Here is a 17,944-nt window from a genome sequence, read left to right on the forward strand (position 1 = left end):
TGACTTTATCTGGGTTAGCATCTATCCCTCTTTTGCTAACCATAAACCCAAGGAACTTTCCTAACCGAACCCCAAATACACACTTCTCTGGATTTAACTTCATCTGGTAATGTCGAAGAGTTTCAAAGGTCTCTCAAATCAGCAACGTGATCTGCGGCCAAACGACTTTTTACAATCGAATCATCAACATATACTTCCACGTTTCTTCCATTTTGATTTGCGTAAACCTTGTCAACCAACTTCTGATACGTGGGTCCTGCATTTCTCAGCCCAAACGGCATGCCCTGTAACAGAATACACCGGCATCAGTGATAAATGATGCCTTGGTTCGATCTGGTTCGTATAAAATGACCTGATGATATCTAGAGAAGGCATCCATAAAACTCAACAGAGCGTGACCGGAAGTTGAATTTACGAGCCTATCTATCCTAGGCAAGGGATAACAATCTTTTGGGCAGGCCTTGTTCAAATCCGTAAAGTCCACACATATTCTCCATTTCCCTGACGGTATCTTTCCCATGACCACATTTGCTAGCCACTCAGGATATGTGCAGGGTTCAATAAACCCTGCCGCTAGCAACTTATTGACTTCTGATTTCATGGCTTCTATCTTTTCTGTCGAGAAATTCCTTTTCTTCTGCCTGACCGGCCTTGCTTTTCTGCCAACATTTAATTTATGTACCATGACATCGGGGTGTATCCCAGACATTTCGTCTGCCAAAAACGCAAACACATCAGCACTTTCCCGCAAAATGGCAGCGTGTGTCGACATCCATATTGAACCCGACGTGCACTACCCTTCCTGGGACCCTAGGTTGCAACTCGATCTCAACGGTCTCGCCCCTGGTGAGGAGCGTGGAACCGTTACTGGTCGAGTATCAAAATTCTCCATTGCCAGATCATGCGTGGACGGAGCTCGTTCCCTCTTATGCACTGCCTGCTCATTGACGGGTTGTCGGCTTGGTTGCTTTAGTGCAGAGACGTAACATTCTCTCGCCATGGTCGGGCTTCCCCTGACACACTCCGTTCTTCCGACATTTGACACATATACCATTGTCAAATGATATGTCGAGACCACGACTTGCATGTCATGGATCAGGGGCCTGCCAACAATAGCGTTGTAAGCTGAAGGCACGTGACTACTAGAAACTCCGCCATAACGTCCCTAACCGCTGCGCCTTCACTGATTATAACTTGCAGAGCTATGCTACCTTCTGGCCGGTCCGCCGACCCATTAAAACCTATTATCGGGTACGATACTGGCGTCAGGTATTTCCGGCCAATTCGCATGGCGTCAAAAGCCTTTGCGAACAAGATATTGGCGGAACTTCCTCCATCAACAAGTGTTCGCTTGATATCAGCCCCATTAGCCGTTAGTATTAACACTAACGGATCATCGTGGGGGAAAACTATTCCCTTGGTGTCTGCCTCTGAAAAGGATATGGAAGGCATAGAGGAAGGTCGAGGTCGCTCCTCTACCCCCAGTCCATTCACTATGTTCTTATACTCTGACAAACTCTTTTTTTCTCCACTCACGGAACCCCCATATACTGGTCCACCGGTAATGACATCTATTGTAATTTTTCGACCGGGTGGTACATTTCCCTGCTTGTAAACTTTTGTATGATTTTGCCTGTAAGTGTCTTCTTGCATTGATGAGTCACCTTGCTTTCGATATTAAGTTTGCCTGGGCTGCGTATTCTGTTGTCGGCTCGATCCTGCCTGGGCACGGTATTGGGACAAATGCCCTTTTCTCAAGAGGTCTTCAATATTCTCCTTTAGCTCAATACACTCCTCGGTATAATGGCCGACATCCTCATGAAACATGCAATATTTCTTAACATCTCGACCCTTTGTTATCATAGGTGTCGGTCGACTCCAATCCTCCTTGTTCCTGTTGATTGAGTATATTGCAGCCCTTGGCGTGTTCAATTGCGTATAACTACTGTATCACCCCAAACCTCGTTGTCGGCCTTCCAGATCTTTGCCGATTTTGTTGTTGTGACCTATTTACCTCGCTTATGGGTGTTCACGGTGCGGTTTGGATCATAAACCACACCAAACCGCAAAAGTGCGGTTTGCAATTTTTTCAAACCGCACCAAACCGCACTTTTAAAAAAACTGCACCGCAAAATGCGGTTTGGTGCGGTGCGGTTTGCGATTTAACCATATTTTATTAAAATTGTAATTATTCTTTTAAAAACAAAAATTTTATTTCATTTTATAATTATTAGTTTATAATTCAAATATTAAACTCTTTTAATTAATCTTTAATTAACTAATAGTTAAAGATTAGCTCATATAATTTAGTTCTTTTATATAATTTTAATGAAAACATAGTATAAAAATCGCAAACCGCATTCAAGTGCGGTTTGCGGTGCGGTTTAGTCTCAATATTTTTTAAAACCGCACCAAACCGCAAACCGCGGTTTGGTCATTTTTAAAAAACCGCACCGCAATTTTCAAACCGCAAACCGCACTCTATACAGCCCTAACCCCGCTTACATGAGTGCTAGGCATATTGTCATTCAGTCTCCTAGAGGGCTAATGTGTCTATTTTATATAGTGTTTTACCCCCGTCCATAGGTTGTAATTAGTAGTGTTTTTGGTTCTTTAGAGCCACTTTTATTACTAATTGGTGTTTTCTAGTGTTTTCGTAGATTTGGTTGACTTTTTCAGGGATTTGCACTTTTGGAGCATTATCCGAGATATTATGGAGCAATCACGAGCATTGGAGAAGCACGACCAGTTTTTATAGCCGAGGGCCGGTTAGAGCCATCGAACCGGTGATTAAGGGCTCGGTATATGTGATACTGGGGCATTTGGACCGAGTATTCAAGACCCGAAGAGGAAACCCAGATTGACCCGAAGAATTGGAGCCCAATCGAAGTCCAAATAATGGCCCAAGAGAGCCGCCCGGCCAAAGAGGCTAGCGCCCGGAGGCGCGCCCGGCCGAGCGAGGGAAGCAAAGGTCGGCGCCCGAAGACGCGCCCGGCCGGGCGCAAGAAACGTACCTGATGAGCAAAAAGGCGCGCCCGATCGGGCGGTGCCTCGCCTGATCGGGCGCGTGTTATTGTTAGATGTTAATTGTTTGACGTTTAAGTTTGTTTTAGCTTAGGATTCTTACGGAGTATAAATACTTCTTCGTAAAACGAGTTTAGTACCCTTTTCATTACCTTCTTTACTCTCTTAATTATTTTCTTAGATTTTCTCTCTCTACTTAGCTTTTAGATTAGTTTTCTCTCTCTTATACCTTTGTTCTTAATTTGATTCTTAATTCCAGATTTCTTTTGGTAACGATTTCTCTTCTCTAAATCTTAGTTATTTATTTTATTTCTTTGATCATGTCTTATTTTACTGCTTTTATTAGTTTATTTTGTATTATGTGTGAGTAGTTCTATTTCTAGGGTTTATGGGGATCCATAAATAATATGAAGGGGTAATTTATGGTTGTTAATTGTCAATGCTAGATTAATTTCCTATTGATTGAATTAATGCTCTGTGACTAGATTTGCGCAGGTCTTTTATGCATGAGTTTAACAATATTGATTCGAGATTCGACAGATGAAAATTAATGTTTAGGTCTAGTTTCAATAGGCAGATTAATTTATAAATGGTTAAGTCGAGATTCGAAAGATGAGATTTAATATCGGTAAATTAATTGTGTGATTGTAATACGTAGCGAAAGCCCTTTATAATCTGATTAATGTATGCATTGATGAATGATTATTATATTCTACCCTGGAATATTATTTATTGGTGAACCTATGCCCTAGATCCTTTTATTCATTGTTTTCTCCTTATTCTTAATCTTCGTAGTTTAGTTCCTTTTGATTATAATATATTGGTTACCTCATAAATCTAGATTATATTAGTTAATTAGGAATAGAAAGACTCGTTTCTCTGTGGATTCGACCCTACTTCCCTATCTACATTAGTTAGAGGATTTAGGAATTAATTTTGATTAGGGGATACGACTTTACCCTGTCAAAATTTGGCGCCGTTGCTGGGGAAACGGTTTTATTTTTGTTTCTGATTATTTTTTGTAGTCTAGGTTATTTCTTTTTGTTTCTGAGGCAAATCTCTTGTTTGCTTTTAGTTTTTTTTGTTTATGCCCAGGTGTTCCAGATCAGGGTACATCCCATTCGATCTTGAGATCGAACGATCCTTTCATAGACAGAAGAATTTCTACAAGAAAATTCTGGCGGATTCTGGTGATAATAATAATCACCGAGATCCTCCAACTGGTTCTAGCGATTCAGAGGTATCATCAGATCCAGAATAAGAGATGACGGCTCCAAAGAAGCTTAGTGATTACTCACAACTAAAGCTTGCGGATTTTCCACATCTCACTCTTACTCCAACTCTTGACGGGGTACAATTTGAGATTAAACCCCAATTTATAACGATGATAGAGAGGAAGCAATTTAATGGAGCCAAGGATGAAGACCCAAATCTTCACATTGCAGACTATTGTCAATATTGTAATACCATCAGGCAAGCCGGGGTCACACAAGACCAAATCAGGGAGATTCTTTTTCCTTTCTCTTTAACTGGAAAAGCCAAATTATGGTTTAATGGTTTAAATAGAACTGCACTTGGTATAACTGACTGGGAAACTCTTGTTTTGAATTTTTATAACAAGTATTATCCTGCAGAGAGAAAAGCCGTACTACGGAGTGCGATGTAGAACTTTGCCCAAGAAGCCGATGAAACTTTATATGAGGCTTGGGAGAGGTTCAAGGACCTACAAAGAGAATGCCCCCACCATAATTTGGCACAATGGCAGTTAATCCAAGCCTTTTACAATGGCATTGGAAATTCATCTAGAATAATTCTAGATTCTGCAGCTAGTGGGAGATTTATGAATCTTAATGTTGATGATGCAGGTCAGGTTATTGAAGATATGGCGATACATAATTCCCAATATGGGAATCCTAGAGGCTTTGCTAACAAGGGGAAGCATAGTGTTGATTCTATATCCTTTTTGCAAGCTCAATTGACCTCTATCTGCCAAAAATTAGATAATCTTAGCACTGCTAATATAGCTAATGTTTCTGCAATTAATAATAATGCTAATGAGGCTTTCTGTGAAAATTGTGGAATTACAGGTCATTGGGAACAAGATTTCAGGAGTTCCGTGGAGCAAGTTAATGCCTTTCAAGCTTATAGGCAGAATAACCCATACTCCAACACCTACAATCCTGGGTACCAGAATCATCCGTACCTTTACTACCGGAGTACTAATGTTCAGAATCCACCACCACAAGAACCACAGGCGCCACAGCAGCAGCAGCAGAAATATTACCATCCCAATGCTGGCCAGAAAAACCAACCACAACAATCCTCCTCATCTTTCGACCCTGCTTGGTAGAAATTAGAGCGATGTTGGTTAATATGCAGAAGCACATGGAGAGTAGAGATGCACAAATTGATCCAATTCTAGCACATAATAAAATTGTAGATAATCAAATTGCGCAACTTTCCGCTACTCTACCAGCCCGCCAACAGGAAGCTCTGCCAGCACAGCCGACCAGGCCTATGGATCAAGCCTATGCAATTACTCTAAGGAGTGGTTCAAACTATGAAGGGCCCCCTATGCCCAGAGTTGATGAACCTGTTTTAATAAATAATGCTAATCTTGATTCCGTTAAACCAGACAATGTAGCTAATAGCCCTGCAGGGCTAAAGCATAGTACTAATATATCTAATTCTACATTGCAGGGTATGACTCCAGGGAAGGTGGCCACTCCAGATAAGAGCAATAATGCTCCTAAGCCAGTTATCAAACTTCCATTCCCCAATCGTCAACTGAAAACAAATGTGGATAAGCAGTTTGGTAAGTTCCTGGAGATGGTAAAAGATTTGAAGGTAACAATGCCCTTCACAAAATTAATCACACAAATTCCTGCATATGCAAAATTTATGAAAGAAATATTGACAAGAAAAAGGTCTATTAGTGAGGTAGAGACAGTAGCTTTCACTGTAGAGTGTAGTGCCGTACTTCAAAATAAATCTCCACCTAAATTAAAAGATCCGGGTAGCTTCTCTATCCCTTGTCATATTGGCAATCTAATGATTGATAATGCATTGTGTGATTTGGGTGCTAGCGTTAGTGTTATGTCATTATCTGTGTGTTCCAAACTAAATATGGGTAAACTAAAAGCTACTAATATTACTCTACAAATGGCCGAGCGTTCTTTCAAATACCCCTTAGGTGTTTTAGAGGATGTCCCCGTTAGAGTAGGTAAATTTTATATACCTGTTGATTTTGTTGTTCTTGATATGGCTAGGATATGCAAACCCCAATCATTTTGGGTAGACCATTCCTTAACACTGAAGGAGCAATTATAGATGTGAGAAGTGGTAAATTAACACTATCAGTAGGGGACGATAAAATTATTTTTAATCTTAATAATACCCCTAAAAGCCCCATGACAGAGGAGAAATGCTTTAGTGTATTGTTAATGTGGTACATAATTATTTTAACAAGCCCTAAGCTCTTGAAAAAGATCCCTTGGAGGCGATATCTTGTGTTACATCCCTTTCAGATGAGATAGACAAATGGCAGAAGGAAGTTGATGCAATAGAAAGAGCCCTCTACACTGTCGGTCTTGGTTTTGAGGACGAGAAGGTGGAATCAATCAAGCAAGTTGTGCAAATTGAGCCTACGGTAGTGTTCCACCAGATCGAGTTGCAAGTGCTAAATGCAATGACATTTTGAAGCAACCCTCGATCAAAGAGGGATCTTTAGTGCGCACCATTGAAGAACCCCCAATCCAAGTCAAGGAGGATCTACTAGATAAGGTGAATTGGCGTCCCACAAGGCATGTCAGGAAGCCGCGTCGTAGCCAAAACACCGCTCAACCGGGTGAGAAACCGCCCGATCAAGCGTTAGGCCAAGGGTCCTAGTTCTTGTACTTGGTAAGAATGTCGTGCGGGACCTAGATAAACCAGCGCTTTGCGGGAGGCAACCCGTATTTTTAATGATTTTTAGACTAGTTTTTCTTTCTTTTTCTTATGAGAGGAGAGATGAGGGAATTTAATGAGTTTTATGAGTTTTTGTACAGTTTTGAAGGAAAAGAGTTAGCCAAAAATTGAATAAAAGAAGAAAGCAACAAATTCGTCAAATAGCCTCGGGCCCGACCGGGTGAAGTTCGCCCGACCGATGTGTCTATTTTATATAGTGTTTTACCCCCGTCCCTTGGTCGTAATTAGCAGTGTTTTTGGATCTTTAGAGCCACTTTTATTACTAATTGGTGTTTTCTAGTGTTTTCGTAGATTTGGTTGACTTTTGCAGGGATTTGCACTTTTGGAGCATTTTCTCGAGATATTATGGAGCAATCACGAGCATTGGAGAAGCACAACCATTTTTTATAGCCCAGGGCCGGTTAGAGCCATCGAATCGGTGATTAAGGGCTCGGTATATGTGATACCGGGATATTTGGACTGAGTATTCAAGACCCGAAGAGGAAACCCAGATTGGCCCGAAGAATTGGAGCCCAATCGAAATCCAAATAGTGGCCCAAGAGAGCCGCCCGGCCAAAGAGGCTGGCGCCCAGAGGCGCGCCCGGCCGGGCAAGGGAAGCAAAGGTCGGCGCCCGAAGACGCGCCTAGCCGGGCGCGAGAAACGTACCTGATGAGCAAAAAGGCGCGCCCGATCGGGCGGTGCCTCGCCCGATCGGGCGCGTGTTATTGTTAGATGTTAATTGTTTGACGTTTAAGTTTGTTTTAGCTTAGAATTCTTACGAAGTATAAATACTTCTCCGTAAAACGAGTTTAGTACCATTTTCTTTACCTTCTTTACTCTCTTAATTATTTTCTTAGATATTCTCTCTCTACTTAGCTTTTAGATTAGTTTTCTCTCTCTTATACCTTTGTTCTTAATTTGATTCTTAATTCCAGATTTCTTTTGGTAACGATTTCTCTTCTCTAAATCTTAGTTATTTATTTTATTCCTTTGATCATGTCTTATGTAACACCCCCAAATCTCCCTCTACGGAAATACTAGTATTGCCCGTATAATTATACCGTAGAGATAAACTTAGGCGTATTACCGCCGCGTGATTACGCAAGGCTACTCAACTTACTATAAATAACAATACTTTGTAGCGGAAACTCAAATACTCTTCTTTATTAATAATAACCACAATAGTAATTAATGTTATGAGTACTCAAAATAGATACAAGACCAAATTCCTAATTTAGTGAAAACCAAATCCCGGGACTCCAATGCATCACTTTATTCACTTCACCTGAAACAACACTGCTTACCATTACGGTAAATAGGGAGAACCAAAACAAATAAGAAGTACGAGTTAGCAAAATATGCTAAGTACGATAAGTGCAAGATCATTAAACTCAATTTATTCGCAAACATGCTTTAAAACCAATTTCCAATAAATAATCCAATAATTCCAAACTCATGGTTTAAAACCAATTCTCAATAATTCCAATATCAATAATCAATAAAACCAATTCCAATTATTTAAAAACCAATTCCTCATATTAAAACCAATTCCTCTCCCAAGTGTGCACACCCCCAAGCTAGTCTCCTTATGTTACAAGGCTATTCTTGAGGAAAGACCCGGTCATACAAAGTCCAAGGCCTTATCAATAAACCAAATCCGCATAGTGGGATTGCCAACATGCTTATAAAGCATAAATAATAATAAATCCATGATTCAATAAATCCTCTTTTTAATCCAATAATTCAACCTTTAATGAAAACAATCCAAACTCCTTTTCCATAAATCCAACTTACTTTCAAAATCAATCCTTTTTAAACATGAATAATAAATTAATTAATCAAAACATGTTATAAAAATCAATACTCCAATTTAATCATTAAAACCAACCTTTTAAACATACTTTTAAATTCATAAACCATAATTCAATTCAATTTAATTCAATTCATCATAAAATCATTCAAACATGTTATTCAAATCGATCACTTTCAAGGTATCTAGCCACCTAACGTACCTTGATCTTCACTTTGCCAGCAACACTTCAAAATAACTCTCAAGTAGCTTGATCAAAAACACCCTACAAATAAATATAACCTTAATCAATATAAGGTTAACAAATAATCACAAATAATTAAATTAAACCCTCCCAACTATATGTACATGAACCTCTTAAATTAATTCAACATGAACATTATTAAAATCTGATTTTATATAATTAAAACTACTCATAATAATTTCATATTAATCTCCCATAATAATAATAATAATAATTGAATAAAAGAAAAGGAGAAGAAAAGAATTGGATTTGCGCAGGAAATAATAGGCAGAACTTTCATAGGATATAACTCCTTCTATATAGCTCCTAATTGGGTGATTCTTGAGCCTAACCTCAAGGATTGTTCAAGAGGAACAACTTTCTGTGAAACGTTACTACCCCAAAAACCGACCAGAAGTGCCCGAAAATTAGCTTCAAAGATGAACAGGATGATTTGTGTAAAATTGAGGAGTAGAAAAGAAGAGAATTGGTGTGAAGAATGTGAGAGGTATAAAGGGGTATTTATAGGCTAGTATGAGCATGAATTATGGTAGAAAAATGTATGAAGAATTATGGTAATTAGGGTTTAAGAGATTACTTGGAGAAGTGAGCAAAGATTTAAGGAAAGTTTTGATATTTGAAGGGATTGTGTATAATTGAATATGGAAGGTATGTATGTCATGAAAAATATTAAGGAAATTGGGATTGCATGGGGAATAATTAAGAAGAATGAATGGCAAGAAAATATAATAATTGGATATCAAAAAGATGGAGAATTAGAATTATGGAAAATAGGAGATTTTAGGGAGATAATTAAAAATACAAATTACCAAAATATTTTCCCAAAATCTTTATGGGATGGCCGAAATTATTGAGCTTTCCTAAGCTCATATTTTCGGCCTTCCTATTTAGTATTTAGGAATATATTTTGCTAGTTTAAAGGAATAAAAATAATTGTGTAAATAATATTTATTGTAATAAATAATTAAATAACAAAATACCAAATATTCACCAAATAATTTAACTAAATAAAAATCAGATTTTCACATAGGAAAATCCGAAATTATTAGCTAATTAATTGGGATTTTCGGACCTATTAAAATAATAATAAAATATAGCTTTTTCCTTAATTAAAATATCTGAAATATAAATATTCTGGTTTTTAAAATAGGATAAATGGATAATAAATCTTATCCAAAATAATTAGTCGTTTTCAAAATACTTTTGGCGCCAAAATTCAAATATCATTTTGGCTCCAAGATTTAAATAGTAAGTTGAATTACTAAAATACCCTTTTTAGAAAATAATAATTAATTAGGAAAATACGTAGGAAAATACGGGGTATTACATCTTATTTTACTGCTTTGATTAGTTTAGTTTTTATTATGTATGAGTAGTTCTATTTCTAGGGTTTATGGGGATCCATAAATAATATGAAGGGGTAATTTATGGTTGTTAATTGTCAATGCTAGATTAATTTCCTATTGATTGAATTAATGCTCTGTGACAGATTTTTTATGCATGAGTTTAACAATATTGATTTGAGATTCGACAGATGAGAATTAATGTTTAGGTCTAGTTTCAATAGGCAGATTAATTTATAAATGGTCAAGTCGAGATTCGAAAGATGAGATTTAATACCGGTAAATTAATTGTGTGATTGTAATACTTAGCGAAAGCCCTTTATAATCTGATTAATGTATGCATTGATGAATGATTATTATATTCTACCCTGGAATATTATTTATTGGTGAACCTATGCCCTAGATCCTTTTATTCATTGTTTTCTCCTTATTCTTAATCTTCGTAGTTTAGTTCCTTTTGATTATAAAATATTGGTTACTTCATAATCTAGATTATATTAGTTAATTAGGAATAGAAAGACTCGTTTCTCTGTGGATTCGACCCTACTTCCCTATCTACATTAGTTAGAGGTTTTTGGAATTACTTTTGATTAGGGGATACGACTTTACCCTGTCAAGGGCTCTGCCGACGCTATCTGGCGGCTCGTTTTCAACAATTCTTCACTCTTTATGTATTCATGAGCTTTGCCAAACGCCACTCCTAAGTTCGGGAAAGATTTTCGTGCCATATATTTTTTAAAGTCGTTATCACCCAAACCGTTCATTAGGGCCATCACGACAATTTCTTGCTGCAATTTTGGTATGGTATTAGCCTCGTTATTGAAACGCTTAATGAAGTCCCTGAGCGACTCATCTTTCCGTTGCTGGACTGCCATAAGTTCTCCAGATGTCCTCTGCCTTGCACTGTTACTTATGTACTGGCCCCTGAACAACTCCACTAAGGTCTCGAAGCAATCAATGGAACCTGGTTCCAGATTAGAAAACCAGTCTGAGGCTACTCCTGCCAAGGTTGTTGGAAAGACTTTGCACTATACTGCATCTGTGTCAGTGTACAGCTACATATGGCTCTCAAAAGCCGCCACATACCGCTTGGGGTCTCCTTTACCGTCAAACGTGCATGATGGCATTTTTATCTTCTCCATTTGCTGATCGAGCACTTACTGGGTGAACGGGGATATTCTTGCACTACTACAAAAACACCCTATGGAGTCGCCCTTTTAGAGTCGCCTCAAATTAATAGGTGATGCGTAAGGTTTTAGAGTCACCTCTTACAAAGTATGTGACACCTAAGGATAGATAAAAGACATCTAAAAATGAGTTGAAAGGAATAGAAATCACCTACACTATAACAGGCGACACGTAAACTATACGCGTCTCGTCTTTCATTATGTGTCTCTTAAAGTATTACTTTACGAGTCGCATATAGTCTTTTACTATTACAAGCGACACCTATGCCCAGCTTTGTTTTTATTTTTATTTTCTCACATGGGATACCTCCCTGACTCCTTCTCTTGCGCCTCTCCCTCTCTCATTTTCTCTTGCCTCCCTCACCCAGTCTCCCTCTCTCTATCTCTTTGCTCCCATATCTCTAATATCTGATCTCTATCACTCATCCTCCTTCATTCTTAAATAGATCACTGCCATCTTGACCACCGTTAGCCCACTCTCACCTTTCTTCTCTCTCCTTATTCACTAGTGGTTGCGATGGTGGCGACGATGGCGACAATGATGCTTCAATTTTTAGGGTTTCGGTTGATTTTTTTTGGGCATGAGGAGTTTCTTCAAATACCCATCTTTTAATGTTGATTATATCTGCAATATTTAGATCTTACGGAGTAACGTAGTTGCTTTTTTTTTTGGTTCAGATAATAGATCTGAAGATATCCATGTATACGGGTTGTGAAGAGTATGGATCTGGGCTTGCATCTCCTCCAACAATAGCGGCGACTTCCACTTCTCCAACAGCAGAAGCAGCGGGTACCACCTCGTCCAACAACCGCGATAGATTTCACCTCTAACCACGGTGCTTCCACCACCTCCAGCCGCAACGTACCTCCTTGTAATTTCGTTTAAGCATTTGAGCATGCTAAGGTTAGCGTTTTAGTGTTTTTTACCCAAATTTTTTCACCTAATTTATTGATTTTTATTTTTAGGTTTTTAAATACGATGTAATTGATTCCTCTTGAATACAGTCCTTACTTTCTAATTGTATATTATGTGTTCCATGAATTGAGTTTACAAGATTTGAGGAATACCCAGTTCAAAATTTGATGATTTACACAGTTTTTTATGCTCAATTAATGGATCCAAACCTTAAATCTTAGGTTACGGTTCCATAATTCTGAGGTACAATTGTTAATTTTGTGCATTTTGATTTGATTTTCTTTGTTTTAGGTAAACCTCACTTCATTATTTTGGGTAATTTTGTTGTCTAACTGAAGCTCATTCAATGAATTTTGAGGTGTTTAATTTGTTGTTGTTTTTTTGGTACCTTAACAATGATCCATTTGCTTTAAAGTTTGGTACCTTAACAAAGAATAAAAAGGCAGAAAGAGTTCTTTAATTTGTTGCTGAAAATGTTTATTTGTATTGTATATGTGCATGAGTTATCTAAGCAGAACCTCATATTATTTTTGTGATCATAAAAAATTTGAACATCTGTAGTAGGTCTATATGTTATTGCTTTGAACCGAATTCATTATTGGTTGACCTTTGCCACTTTGAACTGGATTCACTATTAACTGAATTTTGAAGTGGGAACTGGATTCACTATTAACTGAGTTTTAAAGTGGGTATACAACTCTATTAATGTAGAATTGCAGACTACAATAATTAATTTAGGGGTTATTCACTGTAATATGCAAGGAATATCACATTGTTTTATTGGTCATGTCTCGTTGTGAGTCGGTTTCTCTTATTTGGAGGTTTTGAAATCATCATGTTTCACGTGAGTTGTGAGGTTGTTTGAATAGTAGTGTGCCATTGTCTTATAATTTTGGTCTTTTAGAAAGGGAACACTGTAGAATTAATTTCCTGATCTTATACTTGATTTTAATGTATTTTCCCCTGTCAATATTTCTGTAATAGGTTGTCAGATATATTCAATGCTTAGTAGTCAAAGTTGAAGCCAAATAGTGAGACAATCAAAAAAATTATCAACATGAACGTTAGAATGAAATATGTGAGTTTTTAAAATGCACACCATTCTTCATTTTTCATTTCCCTATTTTAGTCTACTTTTGCTTCATTTACCAGTTCATCTTTTGCTGCTCTCTGTAGTTTGATAATGCATATACCGTGTGAAGGATGTGGGAAAGATTAAGAAAGTTCCTTCAGCAAGTATGTTCAATGCTATATTGGCTGGTTATTACAGAGAGGTGAATTTTCCAGTCTTTGGTCTCCCTGATTTAACTAAAGGTAAAATTATACTAAGTTCCTTCCTCTATTTCTAGAATTTGTGATTATTCTTATATAATTCTCAATCTAATATCAAAATGACAATTATTTCATGTCATTTGATATAATTTGATAAAGTGCACAATTGCTGCTTAGCTCTTTAGTTTACTCACACTGTATTTTATATACTTCTTACTAATTATTTCATTCTGGGTCCTCAATGACCTTTGAGATGGAGAAATGATTATCTTCTATAATTAAATATTTTAAATTAACTTTTCTTTGCCAAGAATCAGACTTGATTCATAACTCCATTAATTTAATCTTGGACTTGACTATTGAACCTTAGATATATAGTATATATAAATATATATATTGGATTGAACCTTAGTGGAATTTTTTGGCTGTTTGGTTGTTTCTTCGCTGAGCTTGGACCTTATTGTCATTTGTCTTTGTTATTCTAGGATGTATATGTTCATCTTGATATTTATAATGTTAGTTTTATAGAAGTTTTTTCATAGAAGTTTTCAAAAGCCTATTAGCTCAAATGGTAGAGCAATGTGCTATTGCACATAGATGTAGGTTCAAGTCCTACATAGGTTATATTTATAGTAGCAAGTGTGAATTTGGAAAAAGAAAAAAATATTGTATTTTGGGCATTGCTATTGAAGAATTATATTTTTCATGAAATTACTTTACGCATCGCCTCATAAAAAGCACAGGACTCATAAAATACACCTAACGCGTCGCCTATAATGAAAAAGGCGACTCATAAACCAACCTAACGCATCACCTATAACAAAAAAGACGACTCATAAACCAACCTAACGCGTCGCCTGTAATGAAAAAGGCGACTCATAAACCAACCTAACGCGTCACGTTATAGGCGATGCGTAAAGGGGTACCTATTGTGTCGGTGCCTGTAGTGTCGCCCTTGAAGCGATGTGTAAGATGGTTTAGAGGCGACTCGATAGGGGTTTTTTGTAGTAGTGTTGGCCTGACTACAGCTCGAGCCACACGCCTTTCCGGTCTACTACTAACTTCATGCCGATAGGAACCCGAGTCCCCGATCTGGGTGTTACGGGTGACGTGACGCTCAGCCGGTATTATTGCCTCTCGGACCTGAGCCTGAGAACGGGGTTGTGGTCCTACCTGATTGAACTGACTTTCAAGATTTACAACCACTGGCTTTGCCGGTAGACTACCTACTATTTCGCCAGCCGCTAGCTCAGCTTCCTTTCTTTTCCTAGACATTGCCTGCATGACCCTAGCTGTTATTTCCAATTCCTCTGGTGTAAACCCTTCCAAAGGGTCTAGGGTTATTGCTCTATTCCAGTCAGGTGTTACCGGCGCATTTGTCGTATTCCCGTGAAGGAGATGAGTTTCATCTTCGACCACGATCTCAGGTACGTTGTTTACGGTTTTACTCGCATTAGCATTAAGGATATTGCTATCATACTGTCGATTTTCAATTTCTGGCATCGGTGTTGTAATTTCCTTACTTCTTTCCATGACCGCCGAAGGCTCTGTTGGACGATAGAAGTTATTACCTCCCCTCCTTCTAGCGCCAATTATTCCTGGTGAACTCCGGTTCCGTCAATCCATGAGGGAAGGTAATGATTTACCGTCCTATAATGCACTTGCACAGTCAACACAAATTAGCTAACCGGGGGTTATCCGGGAATAACCGCTCCGATGCTAAAGTTAGTACTCTGATGAGAAGAAAGAGAAAGAGGAGAGAGAAAGTGTTTAGAGAGATAGAGAGATTCTACCTTTTGAATAGGAATTTGCTTGGGTATTTATAGAAAGATAACCAAGCTGGTGCCACCTATGTTAATAGGTAGTAGACCGACCTTATAGGCAGCAAGTGACTACCTGGTTTAAAGCAGCTCTCCACGTGGCTGAGTGGAATGCCGATAGGGGAGTTTAAGCCGGTGTGTTAATAAACAGAATTAGCAGCGCAATGCGCTTTTACAGGCTGATAAACATATGCTACCGGCCTTATCCCATACAATATCCAAGTATAAGACTCAACTAATTCAACAAAAAATCTGTTTTAAGTCCAAAATGGAGTAATCAACTAACTCAGCTCTTAGAATACTTTTTATAATAGCATTGACACTCGATGGAAACTCATTCATCAGAAACCATAGTTGTTCTTACTTATGTTTTGCTTACACTTAATTGTCACTTTTTTTTTTTGTTTTTTTTTTTGTTTTTTTTTTTTTGTTTTATAAAGAGGAAAGGAATACATATATTCTCAAAAAAAATCAAGTCTGATAACCAGAGGTAATAGGAGAGAACATTGCATATTCTCTTAGGCAACTTTAAAATTTCCACCTAAATCACATAAAAAAACTCATAAATTATGGTTCATCATACCATTAAGGGCATTAATTAAAAAAAACAATCAAAATCAGACAAAACAATCACACAATAACCTCACTTGCTCCTCTCTTTTTTTCAAAAAAAAAAAAATGGTGAATAAACTCAGCATGTTATCACATAGAACTCAGATTAAAATTGATAAAGGGAACTAAAATAAATTCATAGGTATCATATTAAAACGATTAAAATTGATAATAGAATTTGTGGGTAACAAAAAAAATAGAGATAGTTACCTAAGGAAGATCGATGGGGTTGTAATGGAGACCAATATTAGAGGAACAACCGTGATCTTCGCAGCCATTTGTTAACCAATCCAAAGGATATGCAAGAGGCGTTTCCAAAACTAGCAAATTGGCTGCCTTAATGTTTTGGACTTGCAGGTGTATTTATATCTTTGATCTCTCTCTTAACTTCAATCCAATAAAGTTGCATCTTTTACTTACTTTTGTGCTCATCTTCAAGTAGGTCCAAATTAGGCAGCTTCCAAAACCAGTTATTGCAATGGTATGTGACTATGTTCATTTTCCATCTTCCTAATTTATGATAGCTTAACTACCTATTATATATATATATATATATATATATATATATATATATATATATATATATATATATATATATATATATATATATAATTGCATGATTTTTTATTTAGGTTGCTGGGTATGCTGTTGGAGGAGGACACTGCACATGGTAAGCGATTTAACTATTGCTGCTAATAATGCCATTTTTGGGCAGACAGGTCCAAAGGTTAGCCATTTATTTTTCACTTCTAGAACATTTTTTCTTGTAAATGTGTTATGTTATGTTGGTTTGGAGTACAGATTGTAGAGAAGCAGCTATTGATTTATAACATAAGCATATCTGATGGCTGCTGTAGACACCTACTTTTGGCCTATTGTCCCGAAAGGAAGTGCGATGATGTTACAAAAATCCGTTCTTCATGTTAGATCAAAGTTGAAATGTTTATGGACTATGAAAAGAATTATGAAGTAAGTTAAAACCCATATTTGAGACCAAGTTATCTTAGAGCCTTGTTCGATTACTAATTAGGCCTAAAACGTGTTCATACATGTTTAAACTTGATTAATAACGGACCCAAATGCGTCAAATGCAATTATTGGATCCAATGGAACCTACATTGTTGAAAAACCGAGCCAAAAAGATAAACCAACTATCCAATTCTCATAAAAGGCCTATGCAGATGGATATCCCTTTCAAAGATCTTTCCAACGGTATATTATAAGCCCAATTCCGAGCCAAAACGAAGAAGTTATGATCAAAACACTAAACTAGGCCCTAAAACCGACACCCTTGCACTCCAACGGCCATAAATTTTTATCTATAACATATTTTAACCTAATTTTAACGGCATTGGAAAGTAGACATTCAGAGCTTTCCAATGATATCTCACACGCCTTAATCCGACTTTGCAATCAAAAGTTATGGAAGTTTTAAAAATGCGTTTTCATATAAGGCAAACCGCAAACCAGTGCAACTCAATAAGTTGCGCGACTTATTGAGATGCGCGCGGCACCCCAGCGCGACTCTGGGAGTTGTGCGCGCCACCTGACGGCGCGGCTCTAAAAACCCTAAACTTAGATCCCTACGCCTATAAATAGGGGTCTTCGTTCAGCATTACGGGGACAGAAAATTAAGAATTAAAACCCTAATATTCTTAAAACCCTAATCTCTCAACTTCTCTTACTATCATACTACTTTTTCTTCTCTCTTCCCAAATACTTTCCAACCCTAATTGAATCCATTGAATTCCTTGGAGGTACAAAGAAGAA

At 37.5% G+C, this 17,944-nt stretch overlaps 2 long non-coding RNA genes across 2 annotated transcripts; one reads left to right on the forward strand and one right to left on the reverse strand.

The window, feature by feature from the left end:
* Window positions 1–8,040: 8,040 nt before the first annotated feature.
* On the reverse strand, window positions 8,041–16,673 carry LOC110701596. The gene is made up of 3 exons (XR_002507359.1): window positions 16,385–16,673; window positions 8,983–9,045; window positions 8,041–8,266 (listed from the first exon to the last, which is right to left on the reverse strand). It is a non-coding gene; the product is annotated as an uncharacterized LOC110701596 (long non-coding RNA).
* On the forward strand, window positions 11,791–13,995 carry LOC110701597. The gene is made up of 3 exons (XR_002507360.1): window positions 11,791–12,118; window positions 12,233–13,548; window positions 13,647–13,995. It is a non-coding gene; the product is annotated as an uncharacterized LOC110701597 (long non-coding RNA).
* Window positions 16,674–17,944: the final 1,271 nt, after the last annotated feature.

The sequence above is a fragment of the Chenopodium quinoa genome, unplaced genomic scaffold (genome assembly GCF_001683475.1).
Source record: "Chenopodium quinoa cultivar QQ74 unplaced genomic scaffold, ASM168347v1, whole genome shotgun sequence".
NCBI lineage: Eukaryota > Viridiplantae > Streptophyta > Magnoliopsida > Caryophyllales > Amaranthaceae > Chenopodium > Chenopodium quinoa.